Source organism: Mchenga conophoros, linkage group LG14 (genome assembly GCF_057382185.1).
Source record: "Mchenga conophoros isolate Kocher_MC1m ecotype Shallow Benthic linkage group LG14, M_conophoros_male_GT1.1, whole genome shotgun sequence".
Classification (NCBI taxonomy): domain Eukaryota; kingdom Metazoa; phylum Chordata; class Actinopteri; order Cichliformes; family Cichlidae; genus Mchenga; species Mchenga conophoros.
Genome location: NC_140539.1, coordinates 39769283 through 39790904, shown reverse-complemented (window position 1 = coordinate 39790904; position 21622 = coordinate 39769283). Strand labels below are relative to the sequence as shown.

At 43.1% G+C, this 21622-nt stretch overlaps 1 long non-coding RNA gene and 1 pseudogene across 2 annotated transcripts; one reads left to right on the top strand and one right to left on the bottom strand.

Annotated features, from left to right (window-relative positions):
- The first annotated feature begins 300 nt into the window (after positions 1–300).
- LOC146560408 (scavenger receptor cysteine-rich type 1 protein M130-like) lies at positions 301–21590 on the top strand (annotated as a pseudogene). The gene is made up of 10 exons (XR_014888247.1): positions 301–377; positions 3459–3484; positions 7394–7681; positions 8688–8993; positions 9066–9347; positions 12588–12893; positions 12966–13247; positions 17271–17600; positions 20498–20589; positions 20679–21590. The product of XR_014888247.1 is annotated as a scavenger receptor cysteine-rich type 1 protein M130-like (transcript).
- On the bottom strand, positions 5244–6819 carry LOC146560409 (uncharacterized). The gene is made up of 3 exons (XR_014888248.1): positions 6584–6819; positions 5834–5919; positions 5244–5641 (listed from the first exon to the last, which is right to left on the bottom strand). It is a non-coding gene; the product is annotated as an uncharacterized LOC146560409 (long non-coding RNA).
- Positions 21591–21622: the final 32 nt, after the last annotated feature.

Genomic DNA, 21622 nt, shown 5'->3' with positions numbered 1-21622 from the left:
ACTCACATGTAAGTGTGTGTGTACGTGTGCGTGTGCGTGTGTGTGTGCGTGTGTGTGACATTTCCTGCTACACCATACATGGCGCAACCTTTCAACCAACCAGGTGTAAAAACAAAGGTTTTCGTGCTAAATCTAAAAGCCAAACGCTTGCAATGGAAAACGACTAAAAGCTGAAAACGAATCTGCTCATCTTGGCCTCCCTGCACAATGACAACCATATTAATCCACAATTGTCTAACATAGAGAGAGAGGAGTGAAGCTCCCCCTCTTCCTGTTGCAGATATACGGCGAGCACGGCACATGTGACGATCAGATCAAAGACACGTTGGCCTGGACATGGATCACCTGTTGCTGCTGCTGCTGCTGTGGAGCTCAGGTAGGACTCGGCTTTAACAACACGAGATGCAGTAAATATTTAGATTTACTGATTAAAGCTTCCTCTTTAATGCTTTGAGAAAAATGTGAATGCATATGTTAACGTCCAGGTTTAGAGGTAGTTGTTATCCTGAGCTATTCTGGACAACCCACATAAAGAAGATGCACAGTGCTGCGTGGGTTCCCTCCCTTCCTCCCACAGTCCACAGACATGCAGTTAGTGGGGTTAGGTTAATGGGTGATTCTAAATTGCCCATCGGTGTGAATGTGAGTGCGAACAGTTGTCTGTCTCTCTGTGTTAGCCCTGCGCCAGGCTGGTGACCTGTCCAGGATGTACCCCGCCTCTTGCCCTATGGTAGCTGCGACAGGCTCCACCCCCGCATTGACCCTGAACTGGATAAATGACAGAGTATGGATGGATGGAAGATGTTCAGTTAAATCTGTTAAAAGATGGGGTGTGAGCTTTATTTAGAGCGTAAATGAAAATCACATCGAAGGAAAGAAAAAGAGAAAACGCCCAAGTTTAAAACAGTCAACACATCATCAACTTTTAATTTCTTCAAGCTCGAAACCACACAGTAGTTTGAAATCCTGCACACACTCTGACAGGATACTCCCACTCAAATAAAAGACCAGTGTTTACGTCACTGAACTCAAGTCTCTCCAGTCTACGTGCTGCCTCACTATTCAACAAAAACACGAAGTGAAAACACAAATGCTAAGATGAACGGAGCGGACACAGAAAAGATTCAAGTTTATTTATACAGCTCTAAATCACAACAACAGTCGCCTCAAGGCGCTTCATATTGTAAGGTCAACCCTACAATAACACACACAGAGAAACCCAGCAATCACATCACCCCCTATGAGCAGCACTTTGGCAACAGTGGGAAGGAAAAACTCCCTTTTAACAGGAAGAAACCTCCGGCAGAACCAGGCTCAGGGAGGGGCGGGGCCATCAGCTGCGACCGGTTGGGGTGAGAGAAGGAAGACAGGATAAAGACATGCTGTGGAAGAGAGACAGAGGTTAATAACAGATATGATTCAGTGCAGAGAGCGTAACAACCCTTTTGGGTTATAGCACCACTAGGGGGGGTTGCCCTACTATTGTAGTAGTTGTTGGAGTCTCCTAGTGGGTGTGGTGTTGTTAGCGGCAGCCATTCCATGCTGCTCATGTTCCAGTCTCCGAGGAAACAACTTACTGTTGTAACAGCCTGGCGCCGAACCCCGCACATGTATGTACGGACAGAGTAGAGCCGTGGAGATCTGGCTTGTATGGTCTTATGTTGCTGATAATGAATAAAGGTCTGTTGTTTGATTTAACCGACTGGCTTCGGGTTATTCAGCTAACCCCCACACCACACGCTTGCTGGACCTGCTAGTCGCTCCTTCCTCGCCAGACTGCTGTTACAAGAGGTCTGTTAACACATAGTGAGTGAGAAAGGTGACTGGAAAGGAAAAACTCAATGCATCATGGGAATCCCCAGCAGCTTACATCTATTGCAGCATAACTAAGGGAGGATTCAGGGTCACCTGGTCCAGCCCTAACTATATGCTTTAGCAAAAAGGAAAGTTTGAAGCCTAATCTTGAAAGTAGAGATAGTGTCTGTCTCCTGAATCCAAACTGGAAGCTGGTTCCACAGAAGAGGGGCCTGAAAACTGAAGGCTCTGCCTCCCATTCTACTTTTAAATACTCTAGGAACAACAAGTAGGCCTGCAGAGCGAGAGCGAAGTGCTCTAATAGGGTGATATGGTACTACAAGGTCATTAAGATAAGATGGGGCCTGATTATTTAAGTATGTGAGGAGCACCAAACTAAATGTAAGAAAAAACTGGAGGTGTGAGAACGTCTCATGACACTTCCTTTCTGTGCTGTGGGCATGTTTACCTTGTGTGGTTAGCTTGTGCATCACTGCCAAAGATGTGTTTCTGTGAGTGAGAATGTGCCGGAGGTTTCAGCGAGAGCTGCAGACTCTGTCTACATCACGCTCTCGTTGATTACGTGAGATGATTTATGAGTCCTTTTTTGTCTAACGGTTAAAATTTTATTTGTGAAGAAGTTTCCACATTTTTCTTATATAGTTCATAGACATGGGTGGCTGGAATGTATAACAAGTATAATAAAAACATAACTTTAAAGGCACAGCATTTGTTAGACCCTCCCTCCCCTTGCATAGAAGCTGGATCCTTCTCCCTGGCAGCTACTCGGTGCTTGCTCGGATGTTTAGGGGGTTTTCGCTGTAAAAAGAAGTTTTCTTCCCACGCAGGGAACAGCGGACGCTAATGTTTGTGTCACTTTTACAGGGTCAAACTCAAAGTAATGTGAGTACTTCCAAGCTTTAAACGCTGCACAGCCGTACTCTTATGGAATCAGAACGATGCCACCTTGAAACGAAACCGAAAAATGGATTGAAACCGAAAAAAAATATTGTAACTGAAATAAATGTACTGAAAAATCTTGTATTGAAACCGAAAAAAAAATTGATAGTGAAAAACAATTAATTGAAACTGTAATTTTTTTGTTTTCGCTTACAATTTTTTTTTTTTCGGTTTCAATCCATTTTTCAGTTTCACTCTGCTGGCACTGTTTTGGCGTCCGGGGCGCGCTGGGGGGGCGGGGTTTTCGGCCCGCATGTATTTGCATATATTATAGAGGCCATCAGTGCTGACCAAGCTGCCATCTTTCTCTCTTCCCGTCTTTCAATGGCTGCTTCAATTTCAGCTTGAACCTCCAAACCGCAAGTAAGTAATCATTTTTTGTCATCTTTCCTTGCTGTCCCACTGGACTGGACATTAGTTTAGTTTTTTTAGCTACATCTGGTGAAGTTGTGGTAAAATGCTGGTATTAGCCTATTCGTCGTAGCAAGCTAGCCTGAAGCTAATATTTGCTAAATTTAGGGACACCCGTGTCTCTTCAGGAGTTGGAGGCCGGTGTTCTAGGAGCGGATCTCAGGATCTCAACAGGCAGTGTTGGGCAGTAACATAATACATGCACCGGCGTTACGTATTTAAAATACAAAATATGAGTAAATGTATCCGTTACAGTTACTGTTCAATAGGTGATATTGAGAATACAGTTAGTTTGTTGAAATAAATGGATTACATGGCGGTATTTACCTGTTTCATATGTTAGGCTATGGTCTCTCTATTTTTTGGTAATTCCACGCCGGTGGAAACCCAAACAAAACACGCAATAAGAGCCTCTAAAAATTATTATACAAAAATGATTTAATATGAAGGCAATAGCAGAGTGTTACAGGCATCGCCCTAAACAATGTAGCCTCATGGGCAGTGTAGTCTGTGCTGCAGGGAGAATGGACTGCCATACCCGTTATGTGTCTGTGAGCGAGGAGGGAGAGAAAGGAGCAGAAACGGGAGCTGGAAGCATGTAAATATAATAATAACCACTAAAGCCAAACAGAGAGCCTGACGAGCCCAGCTGTAAGTAAGCTGTTAAGACTCGACTGTACGCTGTGTTCGTGTTTTCCTCCGAAACAATAAGCAGCCTTTCAACGCCTCTCTCTGTCTCTCGCTAGCAAACTTGACCCAGACAACAAAGTAAAGCTAGTTTTCAGCTATGAGCCCGACACGAACCCGACGTATTAGTCAGAGGTCCCTTTACTACGGTTCGGAGCCGCTGACCTGTTTTCTATACGCGCTGAATAGTTTTCTACACGAGCCTTACCTAATGTCCACCTACTGTTACTCATTTATATTAAGATTTTAACATCTAGTTGGTGTTGGTGTGGAGAGTAGCCTTCAGTAATAGTAATAAATCACACAGCAATAGCACATTCATGTAGTTGTAAAGTATTCAGAATACATTACTTCTATAATCTTTGGTGGAATACATTTTAAAATTAACCTTCCCAACACTGTCAACAGGTTAGCACCTCATACCACAGTGCATCAAAGCAGTCTCATGAGCGCTGGGAAGGACGAGCCCAGAGCCCAAAACAGACAGTGCAGGAGATGACAAGGTTAGTAATTGTATGGTGAAATTTATACTTTGTTATCTTGATTGGCAAAAGAAAAGTAAATACAAAATCTGCTTCTCACATATAGGTCATTTCCAAAACTTCAATTTCTTTCATTACAGCTGTCCTGTGCCAGAAGTTCTGTTGACCCACAGTGAGAGGCATCATTTCAGAAACACCAGGAAGACTGAAACTCATCGCCGGGATCAAGCAGGGCTCGTGATCTTCACCAGCAGCTCCCTCACAAGAAGGATAAACCCAGCATTTCATGAACACTGATGGAGACCTTTGTTTTGTGTAATGTTAGAAGTACTCAGATAATCCTCAGAGGGTCTGGACTTTTACATAATAGAATAGAATTCAACTTTGTTGTCATTGCACAGGTACAGGGCAACGAAATGCAGTTTGCATCCATCCAGAAGTGCTTTAGTGATATAGATATATTACAATATATATTAGCAATAGTATAGATATGTAAGTATATTACAGAAATGGGTCTATTATGGTATGTTACAATGTACACGGTATGAAGTATGTTGTGAATATTCTATAACTATAAGTATGTACAGGCTGTAGTGAGTACAAACTATGTACAGGATATAAATATGAGAAACTACAGAAATCTGAGATATAGTTATACAGAAATGTGAACTATGCAAATTATAAACAGTTGTAGGATTAAAAATCATCATATGTACAGAATGATTATTTACACAGAACTATACAGTAGTGCAGGTAAGTAATAGCTATAAGCTATAGTAATAGCTTTAAGTCCTGTAGAAAGTTAAATATATGTTGTGCTCTCTGGTTACTCTGGTATGAATGACTCTGAATTACTTTATGATAAATAACACTATTGTCAAAAACAGTGAAAGAATTCCAGATCACAAGTTTTTAGTTCAAATACAAGTAACAACCTTTGAGTTTAATCAGGTTTTATTTAATTGTGTCAGAGAAAACATCATGTGCTCTTCATGTAGCTGAGTACATTCAGTGTTTAAAACAGAAGCTGTGCAGGTCTGAGATCAGCAGTTTTCTGAAACACCAAACTGAGGTCCTGTTAATGCTGATGTACAGTGACACAGTTACAGGGGTGATTAATCCTTTTGACTTTTTGTCTTTAAATTTATCAATAAAACAGCTGCAGCTTTCAGTGACAGCACATGTGGTACTTTAACCTTTGTACTGTTTTCTTCAGTTAATTTTGGAGTTACTACAAAGATTGAAGATATAGGATGATCTGTGTGCTGTCACTGGGTGGTGCTGAGGTCTGAATCTGAGGACGGCTCCTGTAATCACAAACAGAATCATCACAAACTGAAATATAAAGTTTATCTCAAATCTGAAATACAGCTGATCCTTCTCCGTCCTCACACACTCGGGATCTGAAGTTGTTCAGTCCTACAGTTCTGCCGACAGCTGTTTATTTTTTTTATTTGTTTTAAAGGCTTTACTAACACATTTTCTAATATCATGTTTACCTTTGAGTTGTTGATGCTTTATAAATGGACATCTGCAAAGAGATGATGGAGCAGGTTTCAGTCGAGGTTCAGTCTGCTGCTGCATCCTGGTCACAACATACAGAGGTGTTATCAGCTCAGTATTGAACAAGAAATATTAATGCTTTAAATTATTTGTCCTAAAGATGCAAGCTGTACAGAGTACTGCACATGTGACTTTGTGAACATAACTCATTAAAAATAATTTGGACAGTTTAACCTGAATATTTGTAACAAACAGTAAAAAAAACAAACAAAAAATAATCAGGGGAAAATGTAACATTTTAACTTAAGCTGACAAGCGGAAGTAGTTGGTTTCAGTACATAAGTATCGGGCTTTGCTATTTAATCCGTAGCTATTGACCAATGAGGGGAATTTAAAAGTTGGCTTTAATGTCCTTCCACATGTGGAAAGCGACAGAAAACATGCTGCTGTTTGCACATATTTAATAATCAGCTCTGCACAGGAGCAGAAGCAGAGTCCAGCCTGTTGCTCTTACAGTATAATACTCATAATAAAGTACAGTAACCGTGGTTAGTCACCGAGCAGCCCGGTGCGTTTCTCTTGATTTCTTTAGTCAGGGGAAATTCATTCACCTGCACGGGGTAGCTAAACGAACTTTACAAAACATGTTTCCCCGACAGCCGAGTGCTCATTTTAGCTAGCTAGGTCCTTAGGTAGCTAGCTAAGGACCTAAATTACGGATTAGCTTACAAACACATTTAACTTACCAAAAATAATGCGGTGGGGCCTCAGGTCCTCCTGTCCGGTAGTCCAATTTACTGAAGAACACCTCAGGCTGTCACTTTGAAATAGTCGGTAATGTAAACGCTGGACCTCTCGGCATCTGCCATTCCCGAACAGACACGTGCGAGTTTGTCCGTGACCGCAGCCGCGTCGTCAGTGTTTTCTCCAGTCATTGGTCAGCATTATAATATATGCAAATACATGCGGGTCGGAATCCCCGCCCCCCAGCGCGCCCCCGTACACCAAAACAGTGCCAGCAGAGTGAAACCGAAAAGTGGATTGAAACCGAAAACAAAAAAAAATTGTAAGCGAAAACAAAAAAATTACAGTTTCAATTAATTGTTTTTCACTATCAATTTTTTTTTCGGTTTCAATACAAGATTTTTCAGTACATTTATTTCAGTTACAATATTTTTTTTCGGTTTCAATCCATTTTTCGGTTTCGTTTCAAGGTGGCATCGTTCTGATTCCATATACTCTCTCCATCGCTCCATATTATCCATTGTTGATCACGGTTTAGTAACGCAGTAACGCAGCGTGCTTATGCGAAAGTAACAGTAATCTAATTACTTGTTTGCAATAGTAATCCCTTACATTGCTCATTACTTCAAAAAAGTAATCGGATTACAGTAACGCATTACTTTTATCAATGGCTCTTCTCTGATTTTCTCCTCAGGAATCAGTGAGAGAAATCAGAGTTCAGCAGGTAAACGGAGTCAAAGAGAAATAAATAATCACAAACGCAGAATCAGCAGCAACGTTTGACCTTTTTCTGTACTCTGCTTCCTGTTCAGAGCCTGATGAAGTCAGGTTGGTGGGAAAAGCCAGTCACTGTGGAGGTACACTGGAGATAAAGCACGTGAGAGAATGGACACCAGTAGACTTCTATAACTGGACCCTGAAGAAAGCAGCTGTGGTCTGTGAACATCTGGACTGTGGCTCTGCTGTTTCTGTACAAGAGAGAAAGTCCCCACGGAGACTCGTATGGTCGTTCAGACCTGACTGCTTTCAGTCCGGATCTAAGTTGGGGGACTGTTTACGACTGTTACCCTCTACCACCATGCTCAATCTCACCTGTTTAGGTAAGTGCAGCGACTTTGTCCAGCAGGACTTCAGGAGTTCTCTGGACCAATCACCAACCAGCATGTCGGTGCTCCCTCTTCAGCTTGATGGGTTTCTGAGCTGCTGGTTTCCAGTTTTTACTGTTTGACTTGGTCTTTTTAGCTTGTTATTTTTTTCATTTTTCACAGCCAGGTGAAATCTTTTGAAACAATGACAGGATGTGCAACATTGACACCACCTTTCTTAATAAACTTCATGTTTTTCTGGTCGCAGACCTTTCAAAACACAGAAAATACCCAATTAAATAACACAAAACCCATTCATTCACACATCAGGCCACATGTAACACAAAGTTATTTAAGGGCTAGTTTTACTGCAGTGGGTGAATTTAACTGACTGAAGGAAAAGTGCTATGGAGCCCAGATGGTGTGAATGATGAGACCAGACACAGCAAAGTTTCGTTAAAGAAATCCAAAAATATATTGAATGAATGGGGGAAAGGGGTTGTTCCCTCTCTCTCTGTCTGCTCTTCACTGTCTAAGTAAAAGGCCAAAAAGAATTTGAAAAAGTGTCCATGCAAGATCACTGTAGGAGTTTATTAAACTTAAACTTGTTCGTAGCTCCATGTTTATGTCAGTGAATCGGTATCATTCTAAATCAGCCTCAACCTGTAACGTGCAGACTGCCACAATCCTGTTTCTGTATAGAAACCTGTTCATCATGAGCTCAAGAGGAGAAAGAGCTGTGTAGTGTATGAGAGGAGGCCAGAGAAACATGGTCACATGGCCTCTTTCCCCTGGGTACTCAGCCCTGCTCCTTTCGATAGCGTTGGAACATTTTCTAATCAAAGCTTTATTCAAAAATCTGCGTACAAAATCTAAACGTGATGCTGACATGAGCCCAGCGTGCGCTGCTATAACATTCTGTTGTTAATGATGAACTCATGTTGGAGTTGTGAGTCTGAATGAGTGAATAGTTGTTTGCTGCCATCGTTGTCTTGTGTGTCTGCGTCTCTGATCTCTGCAGACTCTGTCAGGCTGCTGAACGGTTCCAGTCTGTGTTCAGGCGGACTGCAGGTGAAGTCTAACCAGAGATGGTCCTCAGTGTGTGAAGCTGACTTTGACCTGCAGGATGCAGAGGTGGTCTGCAGGGAGCTTGGCTGTGGGCCTCCTTCGCTCCTCCGGGGGGCGCTCTATGGAGAAGCGGAGGCTCCAGTGTGGAGCAGAGAGTTCCAGTGTGGAGGCCATGAGTCTGCTCTCCTGGACTGTAGAAGCTCAGGCTCAGCTAGAAGCAGCTGCTCACCTGGCAAAGCTGCTGGACTCACCTGCTCAGGTAGAAGAGGAGCTGCAGCTTTGACTCAAACTCACTTTGTTCTCTCACTGATGACTCTCTGCTTTCTGTCAGAGCCTGTCAGGTTGGTGGGAGGAGCCAGTCGCTGTGCAGGTACACTGGAGGTGAAACACCTGAGAGAATGGAGACCAGTGGATGACAATGGTTGGACCATGAAACCAGCAGCTGTTGTCTGTGAACATCTGGACTGTGGCTCTGCTGTTTCTGTAGGACTGATATTTAAGTCATATGGATCTGTTTGGAGGATCAACCCTGACTGTGTTCAGTCTGGATCTCCTCTGAGGGAGTGTGCAATATCATGGTCCTCCTCCTCTATCCTTGATCTCACCTGTTCAGGTAAGGCCATCACTTTCATAAATGTTATTAGAAGATAGATATGCAGCCATGTCAGGTGATATACAATCTAGACTAATGTAAATAGGTGGTACCATTGCTGTGTCCGAAGGATACCCCTTTGAGAAGAAGCTTGAGCATTATTGGCTAGCTTAGAGGACCCACTGTCATTTTCTCTTGTTCCCAAATCAGTCGCAGTCCAGACCAAGTTAATGCATCAAGCTGCACTACTGACCAGACAGAAGACTGTATATAAATATTTTTAATTCTGGACTTTAGCTTTAAGTCTTGTTGGTTTTCTGAAGTGTTATCAGCTAATGCTAGCTTTGTTATCAAACTAGGTTCACAGAGCACATAAAAGCATCACACAGACACAAGTAACAGCTAGTTAGTGTTAGGAAACATCCAGCAGTATAGACACAGTCCAGAGGTCCAGCTCAGGAATTCCAGTTGGCGGAGGTGAAGCCTGTGTTATAGAAAATCATGAAAATATACTTTGAGTTTCAGCCCTGATCAAAAGTTTAAAATCAAAACAAACTTAAACTGAGACTGTTTTACAGCTCATCCAAAGTTCAGGCCGGAAAAAAGACAAATCTGTGCAAAACTGTGGATTCATTGTCATTTTCTGTCAGGTGGTGTCACTGTCATGACGTTCTGACGGCAAAGGCAAAAAAAGTTTTGTTTTTGAACGTGATCGGTTTGTCGAATTGCATAAGCAGGGTCTCTCACAGCGCGCCATCGCAGCTGAGGGGGGACGCAGTAAGAAAGTCATTTGGAATTCCTTAAATGATCCTGAAGGTTATGGAACAAAAAAGTCCAGTGGAAAACCCCAAACATGTCACCAGCACTGAGCCGGAGGATCCAACTGGCTGTCCGTAAAGACACTGGACGATTCTCAACACAAATCAATGCCGCTACTGGAGCCGACTGCAGCCAGCAACCATCAGACGACATCTGAGACTGAAGGGCCTTAAAAAACAAAAAACGCCTTCAAAGGCCTCGTCTCCTTGGACACCACAGAAATGACCGCTTGGACCAAACATCGCACGCTGAAAGGTGGAGGAAAGTTTTATTCTCCAATGAGAGCAAATGTAACCTTGATGGCCCTGATGGTTTCCAGAGTTACTGGCATGATAAGCAGATCCCACCTGAGGTGTTTTCTACGCCCACAGTGGGGGGGGGGGGGGGGGGGGGGGCACCATCATGGTCTGGGGTGCTTTTTCCTTCAGTGGAACAACGGAGCTGCAGGAGCTGCAGGGGCATCAAACGCCACTGGCCATGTGGCTATGCACAGAGCATCCCTGATGACTGAGGGCCCTCGTCTGCAGAGATGGGCAGTAACACGTTGCAAGTAATGCGTTACTGTAATCAGATTACTTTTTTCAAGTAACGAGTAAAGTAAGGGATTACTATTGCAAAAAAGGTAATTAGATTACAGTTACTTTCCCGTAGGAACGCTGCGTTACTGCGTTACTAAAACCGTGATTTTATTGCGAGCGTGTCTCATGACAGTGACGTAAGCGAGTGCGCCGTTCGTGACAACAGCTGTGTGCAGATCAACAGTGGATCACATATCGAGTGCAGAGAGAGTATGAGCGTGCAGCGTTTAAAGCGTGGAAGTACTGACCTTACTTTGAGTTTGATTCCATAAAAAGTGACAAAAACATTAGTGTCCGCTGTGCGTGGGAAGAAAACTTCTTTTTACAGCAAAAAACCCCTAAACTTCCAACAAGCACCGAGTAGCTACGACGTAATGGGAAACTCACAGAGAAACTCGCGGATTCTTCCACTGACCGCGGCACACCTGCACCAGGGTAAACCTCCGCCTACCCCACTCCTGCTTTACAGGTGAAAATAATAATAATAATAATAATAATAATGGATTGGATTTATATAGCGCTTTACAATGCCACTATTCATTCACTCTCACATTCACACACTGGTGGAGGCAGCTAAAGTTGTAGCCACAGCTGCCCTGGGGCAGACTGACAGAAGCGAGGCTGCCATATCGCGCCATCGGCCCCTCTGGCCAACACCAGTAGGCGGCAGGGTAAAGTGTCTTGCCCAAGGACACAACGACCAGGACAGAGAGCCCAGGGGATCAAACCGGCGAGCTTCCGGTTACAGATACGCTTCCCAACCCCCTAAATAGAGGGGAAAATAGGGCAACAGGGCCGCTGAGTCTGTGACTTTATTTATTTTCTGCTGTGTTTTACTTGCATCTATTTGAAAGACTGAGTGTAAACACAAAAAATATTTTATTTTATGAGCTGGAATGTGCAGAAAATAGGTTTAAATGTTAAACTAATTTCTTCCAGTCAGAGAATCTTTGCTTGATGCATAAAGTTAAAAGGTTAAAACTAATAAAACAAGTTAAAAAAAGAGACTTTTCCATTTGATTACATTTTGTATGATGGATTATGCAGAAAAAGTAGAATTGGGCTGAAAGATCTCTCGCTTTATCACCTCTTCAGGTTGTAAATCATATTTTTAAAAAGTAACTAATTACTTTGAAAATAAGTAATCAGTAAAGTAAGGGGATTACATTTTGGGGGAAGTAATCAGTAATTAGTTACTGATTACTTTTTTCAAGTAACGTGACCAACACTGCTCGTCTGTGTGGTGACGCCCGGGTTTATCAACAGGACAATGCTGAAGGACTTCTTCCATCACACTTTTGGACCATCCCTCGTGTTCCCCTGATCCAAATCCAATGATTTTTTCGCCATTTTTCAAGTGATTTTAAACGGGACTGTACATTCACACACCACAAACTGGTGCAACGTGGAGGTGCAGTGGCACATTGCACTGTCACCTCACAGCAAGGTTTTTTCTGTACCTGCTGGTAAGCGTGGCTCCTGTGCATGTAACTGATGCTGTTGGTTGTGATATCCATAAACCATGCGGTACTCAGCACAGCACGCGGGTACGGACCCCATTCTTCCACTAACTGAATTATTAGCCAAGAAATGCAGATCTAATTAAGACAGAATGGATGTTATTGTAGTTTTTGTTGTTAATCTAGTTCATTGTTATCTTCCTGCTCCAAAGTCCTGATGCTCAGTCATCCAGCTAAGTAAATCCCAAAAGGTTGAACACTACATCCAGATGAACAGAATCGACCTTTTGGGGTACCAGAACAAAAACACTTTGCTCTTACTCTGAGTTTCTTATTACAATCTGCAGATGTGCAGATTATCTAGCTGACAGTCTAAGAAACATGAACATTATGGATCTCTGCAGACTCTGTCAGGCTGCTGAACGGTTCCAGTCTGTGTTCAGGCGGACTGCAGGTGAAGTCTAACCAGAGATGGTCCTCAGTGTGTGAAGCTGACTTTGACCTGCAGGATGCAGAGGTGGTCTGCAGGGAGCTTGGCTGTGGGCCTCCTTCGCTCCTCCGGGGGGCGCTCTATGGAGAAGCGGAGGCTCCAGTGTGGAGCAGAGAGTTCCAGTGTGGAGGCCATGAGTCTGCTCTCCTGGACTGTAGAAGCTCAGGCTCAGCTAGAAGCAGCTGCTCACCTGGCAAAGCTGCTGGACTCACCTGCTCAGGTAGAAGAGGAGCTGCAGCTTTGACTCAAACTCACTTTGTTCTCTCACTGATGACTCTCTGCTTTCTGTCAGAGCCTGTCAGGTTGGTGGGAGGAGCCAGTCGCTGTGCAGGTACACTGGAGGTGAAACACCTGGGAGAATGGAAACCAGTGATTGGCTCTGACTGGCCTCTGAAGGCAGCAGGTGTCTTCTGTGAACATCTGGACTGTGGCTCTGCTGTTTCTGTTGGAAAAAAAAGGTCCACATACAGATTTGTGTTGAAGATCAATCCTGATTGTTTCAAGCTGAGATCTTCCCTAAGGGAATGTGTAGAACCATCTTACTCTTCCTCTGTGCTCAGTGTCACCTGTTCAGGTAAGCCCATCAATTACACAGTTTGTGAAAAACAACGGGGGGAAAAATAGTTGAAGGTGTGACACGAAGGAAGTGATTGTTAGTGGAAGACATAGATTTAGTTCATTTTAAAGAGTTATGAAGGGAACATTTAAGCACCGAGACCAAGAAAGTTTATGTAACCAGCTGCAAACTCTTACGAAGTTGTACATTTGAACACTAGAGTCTATGGAGGAAGCAAAAGAACTGCCGAACAATACTCAGGTTGAAATTTGCTGGTATGTGACCTACTTAACCTAGCTAACAGTACCTGACGTTAGTACTTACAAATAAACAAACCTTTAATGATCCCATTAACTCGTTTTACTGCTGCTGCTCTTTCTGTCGCACTCAGCAGTCGTTTGCATGCAGTTAACCAAGCAAAAGCTTATAGCAGCGTAGACCAGACAGCTACAAATAAATCACTTCAACAAGGAGAAATGTTCTCATGAGAACGAAGTACATGAAAATGTTTTAAAAGATCTGAAAACTCCTAATCATTACTTATGAGTTACCCCTGAGAATATTTAAGGGGCTGTGTTTCATTTCTCTTCACAGTCACGATCTGTGACAATTCAATTCAATTCAATTCAATTTTATTTATATAGCGCCAAATCACAACAAAAGTCGCCTCAAGGCGCTTCATAGATACAGAGAAAAACCCAACAATCATATGACCCCCTATGAGCAGCACTTTGGCGACAGTGGGAAGGAAAAACTCCCTTTTAACAGGAAGAAACCTCCGGCAGAACCAGGCTCAGGGAGGGGCGGGGCCATCTGCTGTGACCGGTTGGGGTGAGAGAAGGAAGACAGGATAAATACATGCTGTGGAAGAGAGACAGAGGTTAATAACAGATATGATTCAATGCAGAGAGGTCTGTTAATACATAGTGAGTGAGAAAGGTGACTGGAAAGGAAAAACTCAATGCATGGCCAGCTTGAAGGCCTGTGGTACATAGCCGATCATTAGAGATAGGTTGATCATATTTAAGATCGAAGCATTAATTAATGGCAGGACTTCTTTGAGCAGTTTTGTAGGAATGGGGTCTAAAAGACACGTTGATGGTTTGGAGGAAGTAATTATTGAAGTTAACTCAGAAAGATCAGTTGGAGAAAAAGAGTCTAACTTAACATCAATGGTACTAAGAGTAGCTGTAGATAATATTACATCTGTGGGATGATTACTGGTAATTTTTTCTCTAATGATAAAATTTTTATTTGTGAAGAAGTTCATGAAGTCATTACTAGTTAACGTTAAAGGGATGGTTGGCTCAACAGAGCTCTGACTGTTTGTCAGCCTGGCTACAGAGCTGAAGAGAAACCTGGGGTTGTTCTTATTTTCTTCAATCAGTGATGAATAGTAAGATGTTCTGGCTTTGCGGAGGGCTTTCTTATAAAGCAGCAAACTATTTCTCCAGGCTAAATGATGATCCTCTAGATTTGTGACACGCCATTTCCTCTCCAGATTACGAGTCATCTGCTTTAGGGTATGTGTTTGAGAATTATACCACGGAGTCAGGTACTTCTGATTAGAGGCCTTAGTTTTCACAGGAGCTACAGTATCCAGAGTCGTACGTAGTGAGGAGGTGAAATTATTAACAAGATGATCGACCTCTGTTGGGTTCAGGTAGCTGCTCTGCTCTGTGTTGGTACAGGGCATTGGAGATGATAACAGTGGGTGGATTATATTCTTAAACTTAGTTACAGTGCTTTCAGAAAGACATCTACTGTGATAAAGTCTACTCTTCACTGCTGTGTAATCAATTATTGTAAAAGTAAATGTTATCAGGAAATGATCAGACAGGAGAGGGTTTTCAGGAAACACTGTTAAATGTTCAGTTTCTATGCCATATGTTAAAACAAGATCTAGAGTGTGATTAAAGTGGTGGGTGGGTTCCTTTACATTTTGAGAGAAGCCAATTGAGTCTAATAACAGATTAAATGCCATGTTGAGGCTGTCATTTTTAGCATCTACATGGATGTTAAAATCACCCACAATAATTATTTTATCTGAGCTCAGAACTAAATTAGATATAAAGTCTGAGAAATCAGACAGAAACTCTGTGTAAGGCCCAGGTGGACGATGATAACAAGTAAGACTGGTTTCAGAGTTTCACAGCTGGGGTGGACGAGGCTAAGCATCAGGCTTTCAAATGAATTAAAAGTCTGTCTTGGTCTTTGGTTGATTAACAGGCTGGTGTGAAAAATTGCTGCCACACCTCCCCCTCGGCCTGTGCTTCGAGATTTCTGGTAGTTAGAATGACTCGGGGGTGTTGATTCATTTAAACTAACATAATCATCCTGCTGCAACCAGGTTTCTGTAAGGCAGAGTAAATCAATTTGTTGATCAACTATTAAGTCATGTACTAACAGAGACTTGGAGGAGACCTAATATTTAATAATCCACATTTCACTGTTTTACTCTTTGGTTCAGATGTGGATACTGTATTGTTCTTTCTTTGTAATTGTTTATGTTTAAGTTGTTTGTTGCTGGTTTTTAGTTTGTTTTTTGTCTGTTTGGGAGCTGACACAGTCTCTGTGGAGATGGGTTTTTGGGGGGGTAGCAGGAGGAGAGAAGCTGCAGAGAGGCGTGTAAGACTGCAACTCTGCTTCCTGGTCCCAACTCTGGATAGTCATATTTTGGGGGGTTTAATAAATTTGTCCATATTTCTAGAAATGAGAGCTGCTCCATCCAAAGTGGGATGGATGCCGTCTCTGCTAACAAGACCAGGTTTCCTCCAGAAGGTTTGCCAATTATCTATGAAGCCCACATCGTTTCTGGGACACCACTCAGACAGCCAGCAATTTAAGAAGAAAATGCGGCTAAACATGTCACTCCTGGTCTGATTGGGGAGGGGACCAGAGAAAACTACAGAGTCCGACATTGTTTTGGCAAAGTTGCACACCGATTCAATATTGATTTTAGTGACCTCCGATTGGCGTAACCGGGTGTCATTACTGCCGACGTGAATTATGATTTTACTGAATTTACGTTTACCCTTAGCCAGCAGTCTTAAATTTCCTTCAATGTCACCTGCTCTGGCCCCTGGAAGACAATTGACTATGGTTGCCAGTGTGTCTAGCTTCACATGTCTGAGAACAGAATCACCAATTACCAGAGTTTGATCCCCGGCGGGTGTGTCGCCGAGTGGGGAAAAACGGTTAGACACATGAACGGGTTGGTGGTGTACCAGGGGCTTCTGTTTGGGACTATGCTTCCTCCTCACCGTCACCCAGCCGCCCTCTTTCCCCAGCTGCTTGGGGTCTGCCGGGGAACAGCTAGCGGGGCCTACGCTATCTTCGGCTGCACCAGCTACAGGGGCCTGGTTAGCTACAGGTGAATGAAGGGTGCGAAGCAGAGTCTCCAATTCAGTAATCCTGGCCTCCAGAGCTGCAAATATGCTACATTTGTTACAGATATCATTACTGCTAAAGGAGGCCGAGGAGTAACTAAACATCTGACACAATGAGCAAGAAAGTGCAGGAGGGACAGGTGAAGTAGCCATGGTGCTAACGAGTTGGCTACGAGCTAAGCTAAGCTAGCGAAACAGTACAGAGACAGTGAGTGAATACTTTGGCTATAAATTAGGTAGTGAGTACACAGAAATTGTGCTTCGGATGAAGCACGTGAAGATTATACTATGAAAGAAGAATGTATTTAAAAGTTGTTAATTAAATTGCTAAGCAAATAAGCTACTCAGAAACACCACTGTGTTTGAGCAGGAACAGGAAGTGATACTCTACCACAGAGCGAGCGAACACCAAGTGACAGCGCCACCAAGAGTCAAAGAAAGGTTTAACTTTTTGCAAACTTCAGTCTTTCCATAAACTGCTGATGTTCAACAAACATCTGGAGGAAGTTGTGTGACTGGGTTTGTGGAGGTCCTGAAGGTGGATCCAGTATCTCAGTTTACAGTCCGTCGTCGCTGCTGTTCAGAGGCTGTTTTGTTTGCCATAAGGCCTCTGATGATGACCTCACCTGTCATGGTCTCTGTTCATTTACAGACCTGCTGGCTCAGCCAAGCATTATTGTCCCTGCCTCCATGGACGGGGTCTCCGAGGCACAGCAGCAGGGGCTTCGGGTGTCCAGGGGCTCTAGCTTGACCATCAGCTGCTCCATCCAGCCACAGTTCCCAGGAGGCTCCTTCCAGCTCACCTTCACTTCCTCCAACACAGCATACAACTACACCCAGCCAGCTGTCAATCACTCTGCCCACTTCCTGTTTCCTGTCACAGAGCCCGCCCACCAAGGAAACTACAGCTGCTTTTATCGTGTTTATGTTTTTTCTCACAACTTCTCCTCTGAGAGCCGCCAGCTGTCTGTGACTGTCTCAGGTGAGCTGAAGCAGAGAGATTTTCTGTAAAATCTAACTTTGAAAGGTTTGCAGCCAGAAACAGTGACGAGCAGAGTATGAATGGTTACCACAGTAACGCCGGTTCTCTGAAAACTATTTCATTTACACAGCGACAAATCAAAACATCAGTCCTCCCAGGCACATCCTGTTAACATCTGGACTGCTGTTTAAGCCAGAATGTTGTTTCTGGGTGGTTTTCCTGCGTGTGCCACCTGCTTCGTCACACAACACTCCAGCGGGATTCAGCTGAACTGGGCGTTGACTCCTTCCTCCTCTAATTCTTCTTTCTGAGTCACTTATTGGTGAATGTGTTCATGTGTTGAGGATCATTATCCCATCGACTCATCTAGTCCTTGTTCAGTTTTAAGACAGATGTGTCATCATTATGTTGCAGTTCAGAGTGGAATCAGTGGCTGAAGTCTCTCCATCTCTGATGCTGTGAAGCAACAACACACCAGCATAGTTCTGCCTGGTTGATGGTTTGTTTTTTAACATCTGCCATTGGTTTGTTCTGAATGTCTCTACAGTTACTGTAGCCAAACATTTCATCTTTGATTTGTCTATCTAAAGCAAATTATTTCTCTTTGATTGGATGTTGACCAACTGTAGTTTGTAGTTTTTCTTGGGCCATAAAGGATTTTCCTAGGTTTTCTGCTGTGCCGGTTAAATGTGTACAAGCTCAATATGTTTGCATCACTTTGACACTAACAGCTGTAGAGTTACTGGCAGATCCAGGAATGAGGTGTGGGGGGGTTTGGAGACAGCTTTTTGACTCAAAAAGGATTAACCAGAAACAAGCAGCTGCTTGATTTCCACAAAATACACCGATTGATCACTCCTGGTACCTTTAAAATGTAATACCAGACATACCCCTAACCCCAGAGAATGTTGTGTAGATAATAGTATGATTCAATTCAATTCAATTCAATTCAATTTTATTTATATAGCGCCAAATCACAACACAAGTCGCCTCAAGGTGCCTCATAGATACAGAGAAAAACCCAACAATCATATGACCCCCTATGAACAGCACTTTGGCAACAGTGGGAAGGAAAAACTCCCTTTTAACAGGAAGAAACCTCCAGCAGAACCAGGCTCAGGGAGGGGCGGGGCCATCTGCTGTGATTGGTTGGGGTGAGAGAAGGAAGACAGGATAAAGACATGCTGTGGAAGAGAGACAGAGATTAATAACAGATATGATTCAGTGCAGAGAGGTCTGTTAACACATAGTGAGTGAGAAAGGTGACTGGAAAGGAAAAACTCAATGCATCATGGGAATCCCCCAGCAGCCTACGTCTATTGCAGCATAACTAAGGGAGGATTCAGGGTCACCTGGTCCAGCCCTAACTATATGCTTTAGCAAAAAGGAAAGTTTGAAGCCTGATCTTGAAAGTAGAGATAGTGTCTGTCTCCCGAATCCAAACTGGAAGCTGGTTCCACAGAAGAGGGGCCTGAAAACTGAAGGCTCTGCCTCCCATTCTACTTTTAAATACTCTAGGAACAACAAGTAGGCCTGCAGAGCGAGAGCGAAGTGCTCTAATAGGGTGATATGGTACTACAAGGTCATTAAGATAAGATGGGGCCTGATTATTTAAGACCTTGTATGTGAGGAGCAGGATTTTGAATTCTGGATTTAACAGGAAGCCAAAACAGGAGAAATCTGCTCTCTCTTTCTAGTCCCTGTCAGGACTCTTGCTGCAGCATTTTGGATCAGCTGAAGGCTTTTCAGCGAGTTTTTTGGACTTCCTGATAATAATGAATTACAGTCGTCCAGCCTGGAAGTAATAAATGCATGAACTAGTTTTTCAGCGTCACTCTGAGACAGGATATTTCTAACTTTAGAGATGTTGCACAAATGGAAGAAAGCAGTCTTACATATTTGTTTAATATGTGCATTGAAGGACATGTCCTGGTCAAACATGACTCCAAGGTTCCTCACAGCGTTACTGGAGGCCAAGGTAATGCCATCCAGAGTAAGCATCTGCTTAGATACCATATTTCTAAGATTTTCAGGGCCGAGTACAATAACCTCAGTTTGATCTGAATTAAGAAGCAGAAAGTTAGCGGCCATCCAGGTCTTTATGTCTTTAAGACATTCCTGCAGTTTAACTCATTGGTGTGTGTTATCTGGCTTCATGGACAGATAGAGCTGGGTGTCATCTGCATAGCAGTGTAAATGTATGCTATGTCTTCTAATGATGCTGCCTAAGGGAAGCATGTATAATGTAAACAGAATTGGTCCTAGCACTGAACCCTGTGGAACTCCATAATTAACCTCAGTGTGTGAAGAGGACTCTCCATTTACATGCACAAACTGGAGTCTATTAGATAGATATGATACAAACCACTGCAGTGCAGTACCTGTAATACCTACAGCATGTTCTAATCGCTCTAATAGGATATTATGGTCGACAGTATCGAACGCTGCACTGAGGTCTAGCAGGACAAGCACAGAGATGAGTCCACTGTCAGAGGCCAGAGTATGATGAGACAACTTCAACACCAATGACAACAGCAGGTCCTCAGTGTCACAGGCATCACTCCCTAAATACCAATGACCTGATCTGAAACACCTGATGTTACATGGATGGTTGGAAGAGACAATAAATGAAGGGATATATGTATTTTATCCACATGACTAATCAGCTTTTTATGTCTTTAATTGATGAAAAACATTTTCTGACTTTTAAGTATCACTAAACTCAGTTTAACTTGTGCAGGCTCCAGTCACAGATTATTCTCAGAGGGGTTTAAAGGGGTTTGTCCTCAGAGCAGAGGTTCAGGTCCAGATAAACGATGTTCACAGATTTCTCTGCAGTTTGTGTTTAATGGCAGCTGTTTGACTCGTGATGACTGTGAATGTGTTCGATCCCGCAGGTCATCCAGATCCCACAGGCTTCATCATCAGAGCGCTCGTCCTGCCACTGATCCTGCTGTTGGAGAACGTTGTCCTGTATTTCTACTGTAAGGTACTGAACACATGTTTGCATCAGAGAACGAAGCCCTGAGAGAGGAGCGATGCAGTCAGTCTGATCTATGTGTGCTTATGTCCCTCCAGGCCAGCAGGGGGCAGAAGCTGGGCAGACCGGAGAACAACAAGCTGGTTAACTTTGGTGTTGGTGCAGCTGAAGAAGGGCCGGCTGAAGAGGAAGGAGCTCATCTCATATCCAGATGAAGTTCTCAGCTCATCCATCACCTCAGTCACAGATTTTACTTTCTTTCTACCAAAGATTCTGTTAATCAGTCAGGCTGGAATGATTCTGTTGTTTTCTTACTGCCAGCATGAAAAGTCCAAAACCATCAAAGTGTTTCAGGTTTTTAATCACATTTTTACACAGAAACTGGCCCCTAATGTACCTGCTGTTCAACACTGACTGCAGGGAAGTGTAACCAGAGATGGTCCTCAGTGCGTGAAGCTTGACCTGCAGGATGCAGAGGTGGTCTGTAGGGAGCTTGGCTGTGGGCCTCCTTCGCTCCTCCAGGGGGCGCTCTATGGAGAAGCGGAGGCTCCAGTGTGGAGCAGAGTCTGCTCTCCTGGCAGAACTTTATATAAATAAAGGATATTTGTTCTGCCTTTTATACGTTACGCTGGATAATACAGTTTAGTAATCTGCCCTAGAGCCCCCTCTAGTGGCTGATTTGTAATATTATTTTGATTACTTTGGAAAAAGAAAAATAGAGGAAGTGGAAAATCCAAGATGGCTGAACGTAATGCTGAAGCATTATCGTTCCAAGCTGAAAATGTTGCTTCGGACGAGATTTGTCCGTAAGTATGAGTGATGATTAAATAATAATTGTCTCTTGTTGTGTTTAAAACTTTGTTTAATTGAGTATGAAAGTTTTATCTTGTTAGCTTGCAGTAAGCTTGTAACAAGCTAGTTTGCAATGTTAGTTAGCTAATACAATATTTTGTATGTTTTCAGTTTTACAATGGTCAAAGAGAAGGTCAGAGGCCATCATTCAATAAATCAGCACAAAAAAGGAAAATGAGTCTGATTACTG